This window comes from Canis lupus, chromosome 10 (genome assembly GCF_011100685.1).
Source record: "Canis lupus familiaris isolate Mischka breed German Shepherd chromosome 10, alternate assembly UU_Cfam_GSD_1.0, whole genome shotgun sequence".
Lineage (NCBI taxonomy): Eukaryota > Metazoa > Chordata > Mammalia > Carnivora > Canidae > Canis > Canis lupus.
The window spans coordinates 63,511,855-63,527,554 of NC_049231.1; the positions used below are offsets into that span (position 1 = coordinate 63,511,855).

The following is a 15,700-nucleotide window of genomic DNA, read 5'->3' on the forward strand; positions in this document are numbered from 1 at the left end:
AGGGCCCCTCTGCCCCTGTGTGGGCTGCTGGGGCTTGATGACTTGTGTTTCATCCAATCTGAGACGCCACCAGCCGCACATTATTTTATGCACCACCGAGCAAGAGGCCAAGTGCTGAGGAGGGAGGCTCCGCATAAAAGCTGGGACCCCGCGGATCCAGAAGCCCTCCCGAAGAAGAGACCGGCTGGAAGTGCGCATGGCTTAGTCTTGGCACCATGTGGAGTGAGAAAAACAATTCTCTCCTGACAAGTCGGACCACCCATTCAGAGAGGTCTGCGTGTCCTGTCAGTGCGGTCTGAAAATGTCACACAGACAACGGATGTCAGGTGATCTCAGGTGGCTGGCGTCCCAGAAGTGACGGGCAAGCACGTATGCCCCCCCCCGAGAACTCAGCCACCATCCTGGCCACCAGCCCTTGCAGGGCGCTGCTGATTTGGACACATCCCGACTGCACAGGAGGAAACGTGTTCCTCAGGATTAACGGGAGAGGGAAGCGAAACCCATGTGGCTCTTGGTTACGCTGGTGACTGACACACCTGGGTTTGCCAGCAACTTCCCTGGTTTCAGCCTTAAAGGCCACACTTCTTGTGATCTCTCTCAGCCCCGGACAGAGGTTGATCACTCCGTCTAACTCACTCCTCTTCTGGGAGCGTCGTCTCTGGCCAAGAGGCCTCGTTCAGGCTGGTGGCACCGGGGGTGCGCTGCCAGCCCCAGGGCGGGGACACTTGACCCGGCCGGCAGCACCGAGGACTTGAGGCCTAACCTGGAAATTTGGCTCATGAGAATCTGAAGACCTGAGGACATTCCCCGAGAACACTAGGACTGGCCTGGCCGTTTAGGCTCCTCGGCTTCCTGGGCATTGAACCATTTCCACACACTCTCTTCCTCTTGGCTCACTTTTGCAGGGGCCACGGGGTCAGCCTCCGGCCGTCTGCGGCCCTGGCGAAGGGGGCCCTGACTGAAGCCGGGAGGCTCTGGTCAGGAGAGCCCCAGTAACAGGGGTCCCACCTGATGTAATCAGCGGGTGACGTGAATTATCCCCCAAAGTATTCCCCAAACAAAGGCCGAGAGAGAGAGAGAGAGAGAGAGAGAGAGAGAGAGAGAGAGGGAGGGGGGGGGGGGGGAGCGGCTGAGCAGTGCCTGTGGTTTGTGTACTAGATGGAGACTCCGAGGTGTGCTTGTTCCCAGATCCTTTTCGCGTGTTTTCCGGGCTTGGGCAGCCGAGAGGGTCACCACTAGCCCGTGTTTCCCCCCCGGGGCCCGGGCTTCTCAGGACGACCTCACGCAGCCCCCGAGGTGCGGCGGGAGGGCCCGGCCCGGTCGCCTTTCTTCTCTGTCCCCGCGTTTTCCTCAGCAGTAACCTGGACCTGGGCCGAGGGCTCCGGAGGGCCCGTGGCTGTCAGTGTCCCGCCCGGCGCAGGCCGCACCGCAGGGCAAGAAGCAGGCGCTTCCCCTCCATTGTTGCCCCGAGCGCTCCCGCACCTCTGTGAGGGCCAAACTCTCCTGTCCGCTAAAAAGGGGTGAGTGAGGTCAAGCCGCTGGCTCAAGTGTGGCGTTGGGACCCGGCACCCCTGTTGTGGCAGCCTGTGGGTGACACCAGCACCCCCCACCCCCGCCATGGTGCGGGAAGGGTCTAGGCAAGGGAAAGACACGGGCCCTCTCCTTTCCAATGGGCGGACCAGGGAAACTATGACGCCAGAGCCTGAGAGGACCTAGGAGGGCCCCGTGTCCGAGGTGCCAGTGGAGACCAGCCCTAGCCCAGCCCTGAGAACGGCTGGCGGGACCCCCCAAGGCTTCCATCGGCCTCACTGGCTGGAAGTCACTAAGAGATCCTTCCAGTCACTTCCCTCTCACACCCTCTCTCCCCGCCATGTTGCTTGCCAGGGCTGGAGGGTCCTGTCATGGACACCCCATGCCTGACTCCGGAAGGGGAGTCATGCCCATTTCCTTTCTCCATGGCCCCTTAGCCCCTTTGCCCCATGCTCAGCTCCCGAGCATCCCTACTTCCTCACCAAGGCCGCGGGCGAACCAGAGGCTGGGAATGGTAGCTCCAAGCCAGAGGCTCAGTGATGACCGGACAGCTATGTGCAGGAATGAATTCTGGGCCACGGCGGCCTTTTCCTCTCTTTTAGAAACTTTTTCTATATTAAATGCCTTGTCGACAGTTCTTAAATTGACGTGCACTTACTGTAACCAATGAGGCTATTCGAAGGAGAAAAATAAACATCCTCATCTGGCCCAGAGCCCTTCAGGTGACCATTGCTAACTGCTTGCGGGTCACCTTTCATGACTTTTTCTATACTCTATATATACTGTGTGTGTGTGTGTGCGTGTGTGTGTGTGTGTGTATATATATATATATACTCTATACATTATGGACTGAATTGTGCCCCCCACCAACGCACCCCCACCCCCACCCAGCCTGGAAACCAAATTCAAATGTTAGAGGCCCAGCCCCACCCCCATCACCTATATTTGGATACAAGGTCTATAAAGAGGTAGTAAGGGTTAGGTGAGGTCATAAGGGTGGGGCCTTGTGAGAACACAGCGAGAAGATAGAGGTCTGCAAGCCAGCCAGAGAGGTCTCACCAGAAACTACATTGTTGGCATTGTCACCTTGGATTTCTGGCCCCCAGAATTATGAGAAAACACATTTCCGTGATGTCAGCCGCCTGGGCTGGGCATTTTGTTATGGCAGCCCTAGCCAACTAATACACTCGTATAACCGCTACACAAAGATCCACGCGCAGGGAGGAGACGGACCTTATTTGTTGTCTATTTGAACAAAAATAGGATCATGCTAGGCTCACGTTGCTCTGACACTTGCTTTTCTCGTTAACAGTACTTAATGGCCACCTGGCTTCTTGCTCACACCCCCACATCTAATTCCATTAGGACAATTCTGCAGGCCTCCCTTCAAAACCTATCCAGAATCTGACCACTTGCTGCTTCCACCGTGGGGTGAGCTCTCCTCTGTCATGGCAACAGCCTCTTTACTCTTCTCGGCCCTCCTCTACCCTCCTGAGTCAGTTGTCACAGCAGCCAGGGGGATTCTCTAAAAATCTAAGTCAGGTGATGGTGTTTCTCAGCTCAGAACCCTCCAGTGGCTTCCCATCCTACACACAGTAAAACCAGAGTCCCCGCCAGGGGCTATGAGGCCCTACCACACACACACACACACACACACACACACACACTCTCTCTCTCTCTCTCTCTCTCTCTCTCTCTCTCTCACACACACACCAACTCCACAGCTCTCCTCTTGACCTCACCTCCAACCCCTGTCCCCTGGCATCCAGGCATCCTTGAAGTTCCTAGATCTCATCAACCATACTCCCAACTCATGACTTTTGCACTTGCTGTTCCTGTCTAGACCACCCTTCCTCCCGAATGCCACAAAGGTCTTTCCCTCCCTTCCTTCCAGACTATATCCTAACCCACCTTCATTATTCTTCACAGCACGTACTCACTCCCACCTAATGTACTACAGATTTATTTGCTGGCCTATAGGTCAGTCTTCCTCCACTAAAGGTGAGTTTCATGAACAACAATGCCTGTATCCCTATCCCTAGTACTTAGAGCTGTGCCAGGTTCGTAGCGGATGCTCAGTAAATGTTCAATGAATGAAAGAATGCATGAATCTCACTAAGTCAGGTACAAGTCCGAGTCAGATATGTCAAGATACAACAACCTTTCCAACAGTTGCATAACATCTATGCTAATGTGGATGGACCACAGTTGACTTAACCATCCCCCATCCCCCTATTAATGAAATTTAAATCGTTTCCTAATTTAAGCAATGCTTGTGCTAAACATTTTTACAAAGCTACTCTAAGACATTGATCTTTTATTTCTATAAGATATTTTCTGTAACGCTGGGTTGGTGTATGAAGAGATTGACATACTTAACATTTTAATAGCCATTACCAATTTTCCTGAGTCGCTGTTCTCAGGCAAATCCTGAAACAAGGCCTCAACCCTTTTCTTAAACTGGGGCTGGGGTAATATTGCCTTTAGATCAGTCAAGGTGGCCTCTATCCTGAGCCTCCACACTTTAGAGGGCCTGCATGTCACAAATGCAAAAAAATTAAGGTATTGAAGGTCACACGGGAGCTTTTCTTCCATGGCATTCTGCATTCGACGCTGAGCTGGCAGTGTGACCTGCAACCCTGAACCCGAATGCTCGTAACTAGCACCCAAAGTCTCCACATTTCCTCCTATAATTCTCGAGACAAAAGACTCCTGAGTCCAAATGCTGTGAAGGTTGTTCCCCTGCTGACCTTAGAGATAGTCACTGCTTTGGAGGGAGAAAGAATTTCATTGGCTGATGTGTGTAAATAAAAGACAAATTAATTTGCTCCTCAGCTCAAAACCCTCCAGTGCCTTACACTCTCCTCTCAGAGAGCATGGATTCAGTGGGTCCTTGTGTAACTAAATATTACTTCTCAACAGTGCCAAGGGTCTGTTTTCATTTCTTATCTTGTTCTCATCTGTGATTCTAGAGGCATTCAGGGATTAGCTCATATTTGCTATAGTTGCATCTCATATCAATGTCAGTTATCTGTTGCTGTGTAACACTCTGCATTGAAACTTAGTCGGTGGCTTAAAACAACAGTTTGCTCACAATTCTGGGCTGGGCCAGCTGAGCAATTTTTCTGCTGCTCTCCATGGGGGTCACTTTATGTGGCTGCAGTCAGCCAGCAACTCTACTGGGACTGTACGGGCCAGGATGGCTTTATTCAAGTGTTTGGCAGTTGTGCTGGTTGTTGGCTGGGATGCCTCAGTTCTCCTCCAAATAGCCTTTCTGCCCTCTAGGTTAGAATGGGCTTCTTTATATAATGGCATAAATGGTCTGCGAGGGCAGATGCAAAAGCTATAAGGCTTAAGGCCTGGCCTTGGGAGCGGCACAGTGTTACTTCTGTTTCATCCTATTGACCAAATGAAGACTTGAGGGACACCCAAATCCAATGGGTGGGCTGCAGGGAAGAGACTCTACCTCTTGATAGGAGGCATGGCAAAAATGTATTTCAAAGGAGCTGGACACAGGGAGGTATGATATGATGGGGACATACCATCATCTAATGATAAACCACTGTGCCTCACAGGCTTTTTGCCATACTAACAAATTCATATTTTTCTTACATTTGTGTACATGTAGTTGTAAAATATCCAAAGTGTGGGATAGATTCTTTGCCTTGCTTATAAAGTTGACATTAAAACCCTAGAATTGGGGATCCCTGGGTGGCTCAGTGGTTTGGCGTCTACCTTTGGCGAGGGCTTGATCCTGGAGTCCCGGGATCGAGGCCCGCTTCGGGCTCCCTGCATGGAGCCTGCTTCTCCCTCTGCCTGTGTCTCTGCCTCTCTCTCTCTCTCTCTCTCTCTCTGTGTCTCTCTCTCTGTGTCTCTCATGAATAAATAAATAAAATCTTTAAAAAAAAACAACCCCAAACCCTAGAATTATGAAGTTTTATTTTTATAGCAATATTTAATAAGATTTAACTAAAAAGTAAAAAATTTAATATAAAATTCAGCTTTATTTAAATACATTTTATTTAAGTTTTTTATATTTATTAATTAAATATTTTATATTTTGCTCTGTAAGTTAATAATTTTTAATGTTTTAGAAGAAAGACAAGTTTGCTTTGTAAACTCGGCCTATTGGGAATAAGTACAAATCAAGTTGGGATCGATTTAGAAAATATGACATTGCGGGGATCCCTGGGTGGCTCAGTGGTTTAGCACCTGCCTTTGGCTCAGGGCATGATCCTGGAGTCCCGGGATCGAGTCCTGGGATCGAGTCCCACATCAGGCTCTCTGCACGGAGCCTGCTTCTCCCTCTGCCTGTGTCTCTGCCTCTTTCTCTCTCTCTGTGTCTCTCATGAATGAATAAATAAAATCTTTTAAAAAATATATGACATTGCTCAGAAAAGCAAAAATCAAAAAAAGAAAAGTATTCAAAAAAATGATGTTTAAGTTTTTAAAAACCAGTAACACTGGAAGTGAGCAATCTTCCACTGAACAAGTTTCTCATAAAATTTGTGAGCAGAGAACTTCATAGGTGGTTCATTCTAATGAACTTTTAATTACTGATAAAAATTGAAAATGAGTTGGTACATTCTCCTCAAATTCACGACTTGAACAGGTTGAATGAAATGCTTGCAACTTCATGTTTTTTTGTGGGGGTTTTTTTGTGTTTTTTTTTTTTTTTCCTAAATGAAGATTTAAGGACAGATCCACAGAATAAGAATGTACAGGCCTTCCTTTTGCACTTCCCAGGGTTGCGGTGGTGAAACGTGCCCATTGCCCATCAACTTGTCTCCCAGAGTCTGTTTTCAGGTTGGGCAACCTGGGAAGGGACATTCCAGAAAGCCAGTGCCTCGTCAGATTCTTCAGGAGGGGGTCCCAGCTCCCTCTGAGCCCCTGACTGGAGACAGAGCCACGAAGAACAGTCAATCAGGACAGCCTCCCTGGCTCCTGCCAGAGCCACCCTGGAGAGGCTGCCCCATGCCCCATTTCTGATGTGCCCACCGACACCCCTTGACCCCACCCTTGCACTCACCTGGGGCTCTGCTCACCTGTCAGTCTGAATAAGTGCAGGATTGCTTCTGGAAACAAAGGCAGCTGCTTTTCTGTTTGCTGTCCCCTCCCAATGCAGTGGATGAGTTCACAGCCACCCAGTGGCCCGTGTGCCAGGAGGGACCGCCGCAAAGGGACAGCCCCTGAGCTCTGCTGCATCTGGGGGCTGCCCCGAGGCCCCTGACATAGTGTTAGAGAATCATCAGTTTAAAGGGAACCAGTAAACCAGGTCCTGCCTGGAGAGCGGAGCCAGCAGGGGATGGGGTGAGGGAGGCCCAGGGAGGGGGAGCTGACTTCTCCGGGTCATACAGCGCCTCAGTAACCGAACTGGAACCCTCAGTTTCCAGTTGGGACTTTTTGTTTCCATTGCATGAATTAGGAATCCTGAGCTGTCTTCCCATCTCTTTCCCATCTCTGTAGGAGTTTCTTTTTTTCTTTCTTTCTTTTCTTTTTTTTTTTTTTTTCTGTAGGAGCTTCTTATTTTGTCTTTGCTCCCTCTCTTTTGTAAGACAGCCCTACCCGCCCCCCCCCCCAAAAAAAAAGACAGCCCTACCCCTGTAATTTAGTGGAATGTCATCAGGCTCAGGGCTGATTGGATTAAGTTTATCAATGAAACTATAAAAATGTTTAATGAAGATAATAACATTCTCCCTTTCCCAGGACCCTCTGCTTCCTGAGGCGGCCCCTGCTTCCAGCCATCAAATCCTGTAGGAAACTTTTGTTTAGTCTGGGGTGTGGGTTACATTTTCAACTGCAGACATTTAGAATTGAAGTCAGGGGGTCTTAAAAAGAAAGACCTCAGCATCCTATTTGTTAGGACATGTGAAAAGTAAATAACCAGACTCCCTCATGTTTAAAAGCAAACGTTTGGAAAGAATCATCCAGCAAAAGATAAAATGACTTCTTGCACGTCTTTTGCAGCAGCACACCGTGGAGCTACAAACCAGAAATGATATGAGAGCTTTCCTTTTTCTTTCTAAATTCAAATCATGGCTAGTTAATAATCAACAAGTGTAGCGAAAAGCCTCCCTCCCACTGCCTGGCAGCCACCTACAGGCCACTGGCGTGACCTATTTCTTCTGTAACCTTTTAAAGATAATGTCATGCACATATGACCATATACATGGATAGTGTTTTTAAAAATAGAAGCATGTTCAAGAATGACTCCCCAGCATCTTGCTTTCACCACTTACTGTATTCACTTAATCGCCAAATGCTTAGTGAGGACCTACCACATGCCAACCACTCTTTTAGGCATTTAAAGTTTGGTAGTGAACAAAACAGACACATTCTTTGCACTTTTGGAGCCCATATTTTCGTGGGAGGTCAATAAGCAGGTAAATAGATAGTGATAAGGAGTAAGTGCTCTGGAGAAAAGCAGGATAAAGGAATTAGGAGTGTGTGGGGGGGATTGTTGCTATTTTATTTTATGTAGAGTGTTCAGGGAAAGCCTTGCCGATTAAGTGATATTTCAGGTAAGACCTGCAGAAAGTGAGAGAGTGAGCCCTCTACATAATCTGGAGTTGAACATTCAAAGTAAAGGAAACATCTTGCCCTAAGGCCCTGGAGCTGGAACTGAGTAAATATGTCTCAGAGATGTTCTATGAGAGAGTTCATGAGTACTTTCTAGTTGATGTTGTTGTTGTTTTAAACATCTGCATCTCATTCCATTGTACCATTTTAATTCAGCTAAGTGATGGAGGGCACCGGGGTGGCTCAGTGGTTGAGCGCCTGACTTCACCTCAGGTCGTGATCCCTGGGTCCTGGGATCGAGTCCTGCATTGGGCTCCCTGCAGGGAGCCTGCCTGTGTCTCTGCCTCTCTCTGTCTCTCATGAATAAATAAATAAAATCTTTAAGGAGAAAAAAAAAAAGCTTAGTGATGAAAGTTTGGGGGCCTTGCGGTCTCTTGTGATTGCAATTAATAATTTTATCAGGTGGCACTTTGCACGTGTGCAAGTGATCTGCAGGTTTAATTCCTAAAAGTGGAATTGCTATGTCAAGGGAGTGTGTATTTGTGTGTTTTATAGATTTTGCCAGACTAAAGCCATCAAAGAAGTTGTACTATTTGTACTATTTTTGCTCCCCTGCCTATAAAATGTTTTTTTTTTTTGGGGGGGGGTGTCATTCAACAAATATTTATTGAGTACTACCTAGGGACCAGGTAAGTGCTGAGGATAGAACTGTCAAGCATATCTTGACTCACAAAATAGGTAAACTGTGCCAGACTGAGCTATGATGTGCTTCATATGCTATCAATGCACCACTCGGTTCAGATTCATAATTCCCACGTCAGACCACTGACACTTCTATTAATTATCTAATTTACAAAATCAAACCAGAGAGATTAGAGCAAAGAGCACCCCGTGTCTAAATACCACCCAGGACAAACGAAACCAACAATGAAGGAGATCATTTTATTCAGGCTGGTGCAGCAGGGAGAGCATTCATTAATGAGGCAGAGGAAGAAGAGGAAGAGAACCTGAAGTTTTCTGAAACGAGTCATTGCGGAAGAGTAGAGGCGAGTCTTATCTTGGATATGTGATTGTGTGGTTAGCCTTTTCTCTGTATTGTTGCAGTTTTAGCATGTGTGCTGCTGAAGTGAGCACGTGTTAGCCTCTTCTTTGAACACAAAAGGGTGGGGGATTTCTGAACCATTAAAAAAATGTTACCTCACATAGTTCTTTCTATTTCTTGAAATAAAAACTCGAGATATAATTTACCTACCATCCAGTTAACTCATTTATAAGTATACGATTCACTGGTTTTTGGTATTTCACAGAGTTGTGCAACCGTCATCATGATCAATTTTAGAACGTTTTTATCACTTCTAAAAAAAACCTTCATACCCATCAGCAGTCCCTCCCCCATTTTTCATTGCCTGGTCCTAGGCAATCTCTACTTTCTGCCTTTCTGCTTCTTTCATTTAGCGTAATTTCCAGGTTCATCCATGTTGAGCATAAGTACTTCATTCCTTTTTACCGCCTCGTAATATTTCATTGTATAACACATTTTATGTACCCGGTCATTGCTTGCTGGACATGTAGGTTGTTCCACCTTTTGTTTTTTGTTTTTTGTTTTTTTGTTTTTTTGGTTTTTTTTGTTCCACCTTTTGGCTGTTATGAATAATGCTGCTATGAACATTAAGGTACAAGTTTTTGTGTGAACATATGTTTTAGAGCTATAGATCTAGGAGTGGAATTGCTGAGTCTAGTGGTAACTATAGGCTTAAACTTTTTTTTTTTTTAAGATTTTATTTATTTATTCATGAGAGACACAGAGAGAGAGAGAGAGGCAGGCAGAGGGAGAAGCAGGCTCCATGCAGGGAGCCCGACGCGAGACTTGATCCCAGGACTCTGGGCTCACAACCTGAGCCAAAGGCAGATGCTCAACCACTGAGCCACCCAGGTGCCCCTAGGCTTAACCTTTTGAGGAACTGCCAGGATGTTTTCCACAGTGATAGGGCCAGTTTACATTTCAACCAGCAGTCTAGGAAGGTTCTAATTTTTTGATATCCTGGCCAACAACTTGTTTTTTTAATTACAGCTATCCTAGTGGTCATGAAGTAGGATCTGCTGGTTCTGACTGACATTTCCCTGATGACTAATGATGTTAAGAATCTTCTCCTATGCTTACTTATCTCAGTATAGTTTCAAACTATGTAGCTCTTCTTATGAGTAATGTTAGATATCCTTCTATATGTTTAAGAAGTTTCTTTTTTTTTAAAGATTTTTTTTAAATTTTTATTAATTTATGATAGTCACACAGAGAGAGAGAGAGAGAGGCAGAGACATAGGCAGAGGGAGAAGCAGGCTCCATGCACCGGGAGCCTGACGTGGCATTTGATCCCGGGTCTCCAGGATCGCGCCCTGGGCCAAAGGCAGGCGCCAAACCGCTGTGCCACCCAGGGATCCCAAGAAATTTCTATATATTCTTTGTTTGAGAGACAAAGAGAGAGACAGTGCATGTGAGTGGAGAGAGGCAAGAGGGAGAGAATCTCAAGCAGACTCCTCACTGAGTGCTGAGTTGACAGGGTTGGGGGGCTCAATCTCAGGACCCCGAGATCAATACCTGAGCTGAACTCAAGTGTTGGATGCTTAACCCACTGAGCCACACAAGCATCTCGATATATTCTTTTCTGTGAATTATTTATGGCCTTTGTTTTTCAATCCCAGGACCCTGGAATCATGACCCTAGCTGAAGGCAGACGCTTAACCCACTGAGCCACCCGGGTGCCCCAAAGGATCAGCTAATCAATTTATTTATTAGTGCTACAATTTGTATGTGTTCTAATTCATTAATTTATTCTTTAGTAATTTCTTCCTCTTGCTTTTCGTAGGAATAATTCCCCATTCCCTATCTTTCTTGGGTTTTATGTTTTATTTACTTATTTTTTCCTTTACTAAGAAGCATTTTTGAATGTATGTTTTCCCTCTGAGAACTGGTTTAGCTGTATCCTGTGGCTTTTGATATATACGGTTTTCATTAACATTCTTGTTTAGATATTCTACAATTTTTTCTTTTTTTTCCCATCTTCCTTTTTTTCCCTTTTTGAACCAAAAGAGAGTTTTAAGTATTCAAACAGTAAGATCTTTTTATTTCCTGGTTCTATTATTAATTTCTAGTTTTATTACTTTATGATTAGATAATGGGGTCTATTGATGAAGGAGCAGAAGGCACAGTGAGGACAAAGCACACACTGACAGCCCTCAACCCCCATCCCAGGGGATATGTGTGACATTCCTCAGGTCCTTCTGACTGCTCTAAAACTAAGGGAAGGGAAAAATAAATGGTTAACTGATAGAGATCACAGTCCTACAAGACATATGAGTCTCTAACACTAATGCAAGACATTAGTGATTTACAAGGAAAAAGCATTCTTGTCAGTAGTCTAACTTCCAGGGACCCATAACTCAATTTCCTGGAGCCCTAACATCACCCTCCCTTCCATGAGTGATGTGGGAAACTGAGGCAGAAGGGAAACTAAACAAAATTAAATTTCTTTATGACCTGCAGCCCACTGACAAGGACCTGAGATGGGCAGAATAGAACAATCCTCCAGGAAGTTCCCAACTGTCTTAATGTTAATTTCTTACTAGAAGGAAAAGCAACCTTATTTTGACAATATAGCCAGCCCTCCAGTATCGTGAGGGTCTTCCTTAGCACATGGAGACACCTGCCTTTGTCCTTATCTCCCCAACTCCCAAGTATATAATCAGCCATTCCTCACAACCCCAGTTTTGCAGCTCTTTCTGCCCATGGGCCCTGTCCTTTTTAGGGGCTCCTGGGTGGCTCTCTTGGTTAAGCATTTGCCTTCCACTCAGGTCGTGATCTCAGGATCTTGGGGCCCAGCGAGGAGTCTGCTCCTCCCCATGCTCTTGCTCTCTCAAACATCTTTTTTTTTTTTTTTAAATCACCTTTTTGCACCAAAGATGTCTCAAGAATTCTTTCTTGGCTGTCGGCTCCTGACCTCACCAACATTCAAAAACTATGTCATCTATTATTCTCTTGGGAATTTATTGACATTTGCAGTGAATTCTAATTGAAGGATTATGAATAGTACCAAAATATGCCACCCCCAAATATGCCTTTTTAGCACATAAAGATCATTTTGAACTAAAGATAATTGAGAACCAGGAGAGTCAAAAAAAAGCTCTTTACCTCCCTCAGTGGCCTAAAAATAAACTATAAATTTCTCCTTTAGTGAAGGAAACTTACATTTATAAAGAAATTGCCATTTACAAGAAGTCTCCATACTGGGAAGAGAGCTACTTCTGGAGACATCTCTTATGACCTGGAGACTCCTAACTACATAACACAACGATCTTATCTCCATCTCTCTCACCTTCCTCAAATTTTCCCCCTACCCTAAAACTCAAAACCTCTTTTCCTCTTTTTTTTTTTTTTTTAAAGATTTTTATTTATTTATTCATGAGAGACACAGATGCAGGCAGATAGAGAAGCAGGCTCCCTACAAGGAGCCCGATGTGGGCCTTGATCCTGAGATCCCGGGATCATGCCCTAAGCCGAAGGCAGACACTCAACCACTGAGCCATCCAGGCGTCCCCCTCTTTTCCTCTTGTAACCAAACCAACATTGAATTCACTCTTTGGCGAGTCACAGATACACTGCGGGGGCGGGGGGGGGGGGGTTGTCGCACAAAGTCAACTTTATTTGCAGCAAATAAGGAGACAGCAGGGAAATAGCTTCCAAAGACATGACTCCCCAGGAGAGGGTGAATGGGTACCTTTGGTTTAGAGTGAGGATGAATATTGAGATAGGGAAGCTTTGTCATTGTATATAGGGGCGGGCACAGGGTCATGCATGTGCCTTAAGGAAACATGCCTATACATACCTTGCGTGTTATGTAAATGAGGCTTGTGCTCCTCCTTGGGCCAGAGAGTTTAGTATTATAATGAGTCAAGGTAATTGCCGGCCATTCCACAGCCCATCTGCACAGGCACAATTCAGGGTTTTAGCTCAAAGGGTCTGGGTGGCCTGGGTGGTGTGGAGGTGGTGAGGGGTGGGGACTTGGGGTTTCATCTGCCTGAGTAAAGAGGTAAGGCAAGAAGAAGAGCTTAAGGAAAACTATAAGACAAAGGTCAGACCTTTAGCAGTAAATGTCAGGTCTTGGGGTCTAGCTGGTGACACCTTATTCGGCCTAAGTATAAAAATCTCAGTCCCATGGCCGCCTCTGTGGGTTGCTGTAGAGAGCAAAATGGAGTCTCTCATGTCAAGCAGGGGGACTGTGTCAAGCAATGAGGCAAACACTCAAGGTACTAGAGCCAGGAGATGTTGGCCAGACCTACGGCAGCTGACGCCACAGAACTGATCATGAGCAGAACCAGAGGAGGTCTGTAGGGACCCCAAAACTGATTAAATCCCATTGGAAAAAGGGAAGGATTTTGACAGCAAATTGTCTGACTCTCCAGACATGACCCCTCTTATGTCTGACCGCTTAACAAAGGCCACTGCCCTATGGATCTCGGAACAGGACCGAGATCCTCCACTGCTTGAACCGAAGCAGCAGCAAGTGCCGAGACCTGACTCGGACCGACCCAGGCTTTAGCTCAGCTGCGCCCACAGGCCGACTTTGTGTCTGGATCATTAACTCCCTGCGCCCTGCTGTTATCTTGTTGGTTGTGTGGCTTGTCCTCTGTCTTGCTTCGTGCACTGCGTAAGAAGCCAAGTTTAATCACATGGTGCATTGTCATTGATTGGGAACTCTGAGCCTGCTTTATAATTGTGATTTGACTTTGCTTTATGATCGAATGAAGCTGACGTTGTGGAAAGATACAGCTCGAGTGTGCACATTCGCAGTGTGCTCCTGACACTCGCATATCCATGTGGAACGTCCATGCACTGCAACTAGTAGGGGGAAAGGGAAGGGATCTTGTCTCCCCTTCAATTATATTACTTCTGGAACTTAGGGAAGTTTCTTTATGACCCAATTATGGCAGAGTCAATCAATTTTGAAAATGATCTATAGTTACATGAGAATAAAATGAATTTTTAGTTTTCAGGTTATAAGTTTGATATATCAACAGCTCTCTTTTTTTATTTTTATTTTTATTTTTTTCTCTCTCTCTTTAAATATTTTATTTATTTATTCATAAGAGACACAGAGGGAGAGAGAGGCAGAGACACAGGCAGAGGGAGAAGCAGGTGCCCTATGGGGAGCCTGATGAGGAACTCGATCCCAGGACTCCCGGATCACGCCCTGAGCCAAAGTCGACGCTCAACCACTGAGCTTCCCAGATGCACCTCAACAGCTCTATTTTTAAAATTGTTACTTAAGGTCTAACCTGATGACTATAGCCCCAAAGAGGTAAATTAATCTCCCTTACTCATGTGTTTCTATTTCTCCCTGTATTTCCTCTAGCTTTTGCTTTATTCATGTATGTTGTTACATAGATATTCATAAGAATTATGTCCTTTTTGTGACTCTCACAATCTCACTATTAATTTTTTTTTAATTTTTTATTTATTTATGATAGTCACACAGAGAGAGAGAGAGAGAGAGAGAGAGGCAGAGACAGAAGCAGGCTCCATGCACCGGGAGCCCGACGTGGGATTCGATCCCGGGCCTCCAGGATCGCGCCCTGGGCCAAAGGCCAGGCGCCAAACCGCTGCGCCACCCAGGGATCCCGACAATCTTACTATTAAGTAACTCTTGTCTCATTCAATGATTTTTGCCCAGAATTCATCATTGTCTAGTATTAAGATCATGATGTCTGCTAACCTTTTACACTTAATTGGTAAAAACACCTTTTCTCATCCTTTTCAAACCTTCTCAATCGTTTTGTTGTATCAGTAGATTTTAGTGATCTAATAGGAGTCTTTTTTAACAGGTGAATTTGGCCTATTTATTTGTACTTATTGATATGACAGATATGTTTGGGTCTGTTGTATTTGTTTTATTCTTGTGTTTGTGTTTTTAGTGGTAATTTGGAAGGCTTGTATATCTATTCTAGTAGTTATCTTTTTAGTCTTATTAAAAAATAATTTTCAGAAAAAAAGAAAATCTTGATTGTTGCCCAGATACAAGAAAGAATACGTGTTAACGATTTTATTTTACTCCTTAATTAGCTAGAGGACCAGACAGGTGTTGTAACAGGTTCAGAGGAAAAGTTAAAGGAACACAAATTTAAATGAAATAAAGGATTGAATTACAAGTAGAGGCAAAACTGGTTTTTCCAGGGGGCCTGGTTGGCTCGGCAGTTGTGCGTGAGACTGAATCTCTGGGTCATGAGTTCAAGTGCCATGTTGGGTGTGGAGCCTACCTAAAAATACAGAAATAGGTACATAAAGCAGTGATTCAGGAAAAATAAATTCCTAGTGCAACCCACACGTATATCACAATCTTAAAAATAAATAAAGTTAAGCATTCTGAGGATCTAAATAAACCTCAAGTTTCTAAATAAAAAAACAAAACAAACAGACATAAAAACCCCTGTTTTTTCCAGAGGGGGAAGGAAGTCCAAGGAAACTACCAAACAATACAGATTTGCATGGCTGTCATTTTGTCATTTACCTGCCATTTACAAGAAGTGCAAAGAAGCTCAAAGACAATGAACAGGGCTCCAGCTGACCAGCCAGGGGGGTGTGCACCCTCCTGTGCATCAC

General features: G+C 45.4%; 1 protein-coding gene across 8 annotated transcripts in view; it reads left to right on the plus strand.

Annotated features, from left to right (window-relative positions):
• Positions 1–15,700, plus strand: part of B3GNT2 (UDP-GlcNAc:betaGal beta-1,3-N-acetylglucosaminyltransferase 2) — a 120,275-nt gene that overhangs the window by 102,217 nt on the left and 2,358 nt on the right. For 4 of the 8 annotated variants that reach the window (XR_005366119.1, XR_005366124.1, XR_005366121.1 and 1 more), the window contains exon 1: positions 14,241–14,402. The exons of the other annotated variants lie outside the window; for them this stretch is intronic. The gene's annotated coding sequence lies outside the window, so the exon portion shown is untranslated. Of the gene's footprint in view, positions 1–14,240; positions 14,403–15,700 lie in introns of those variants that run through there. 8 annotated transcript variants of the gene reach the window in all.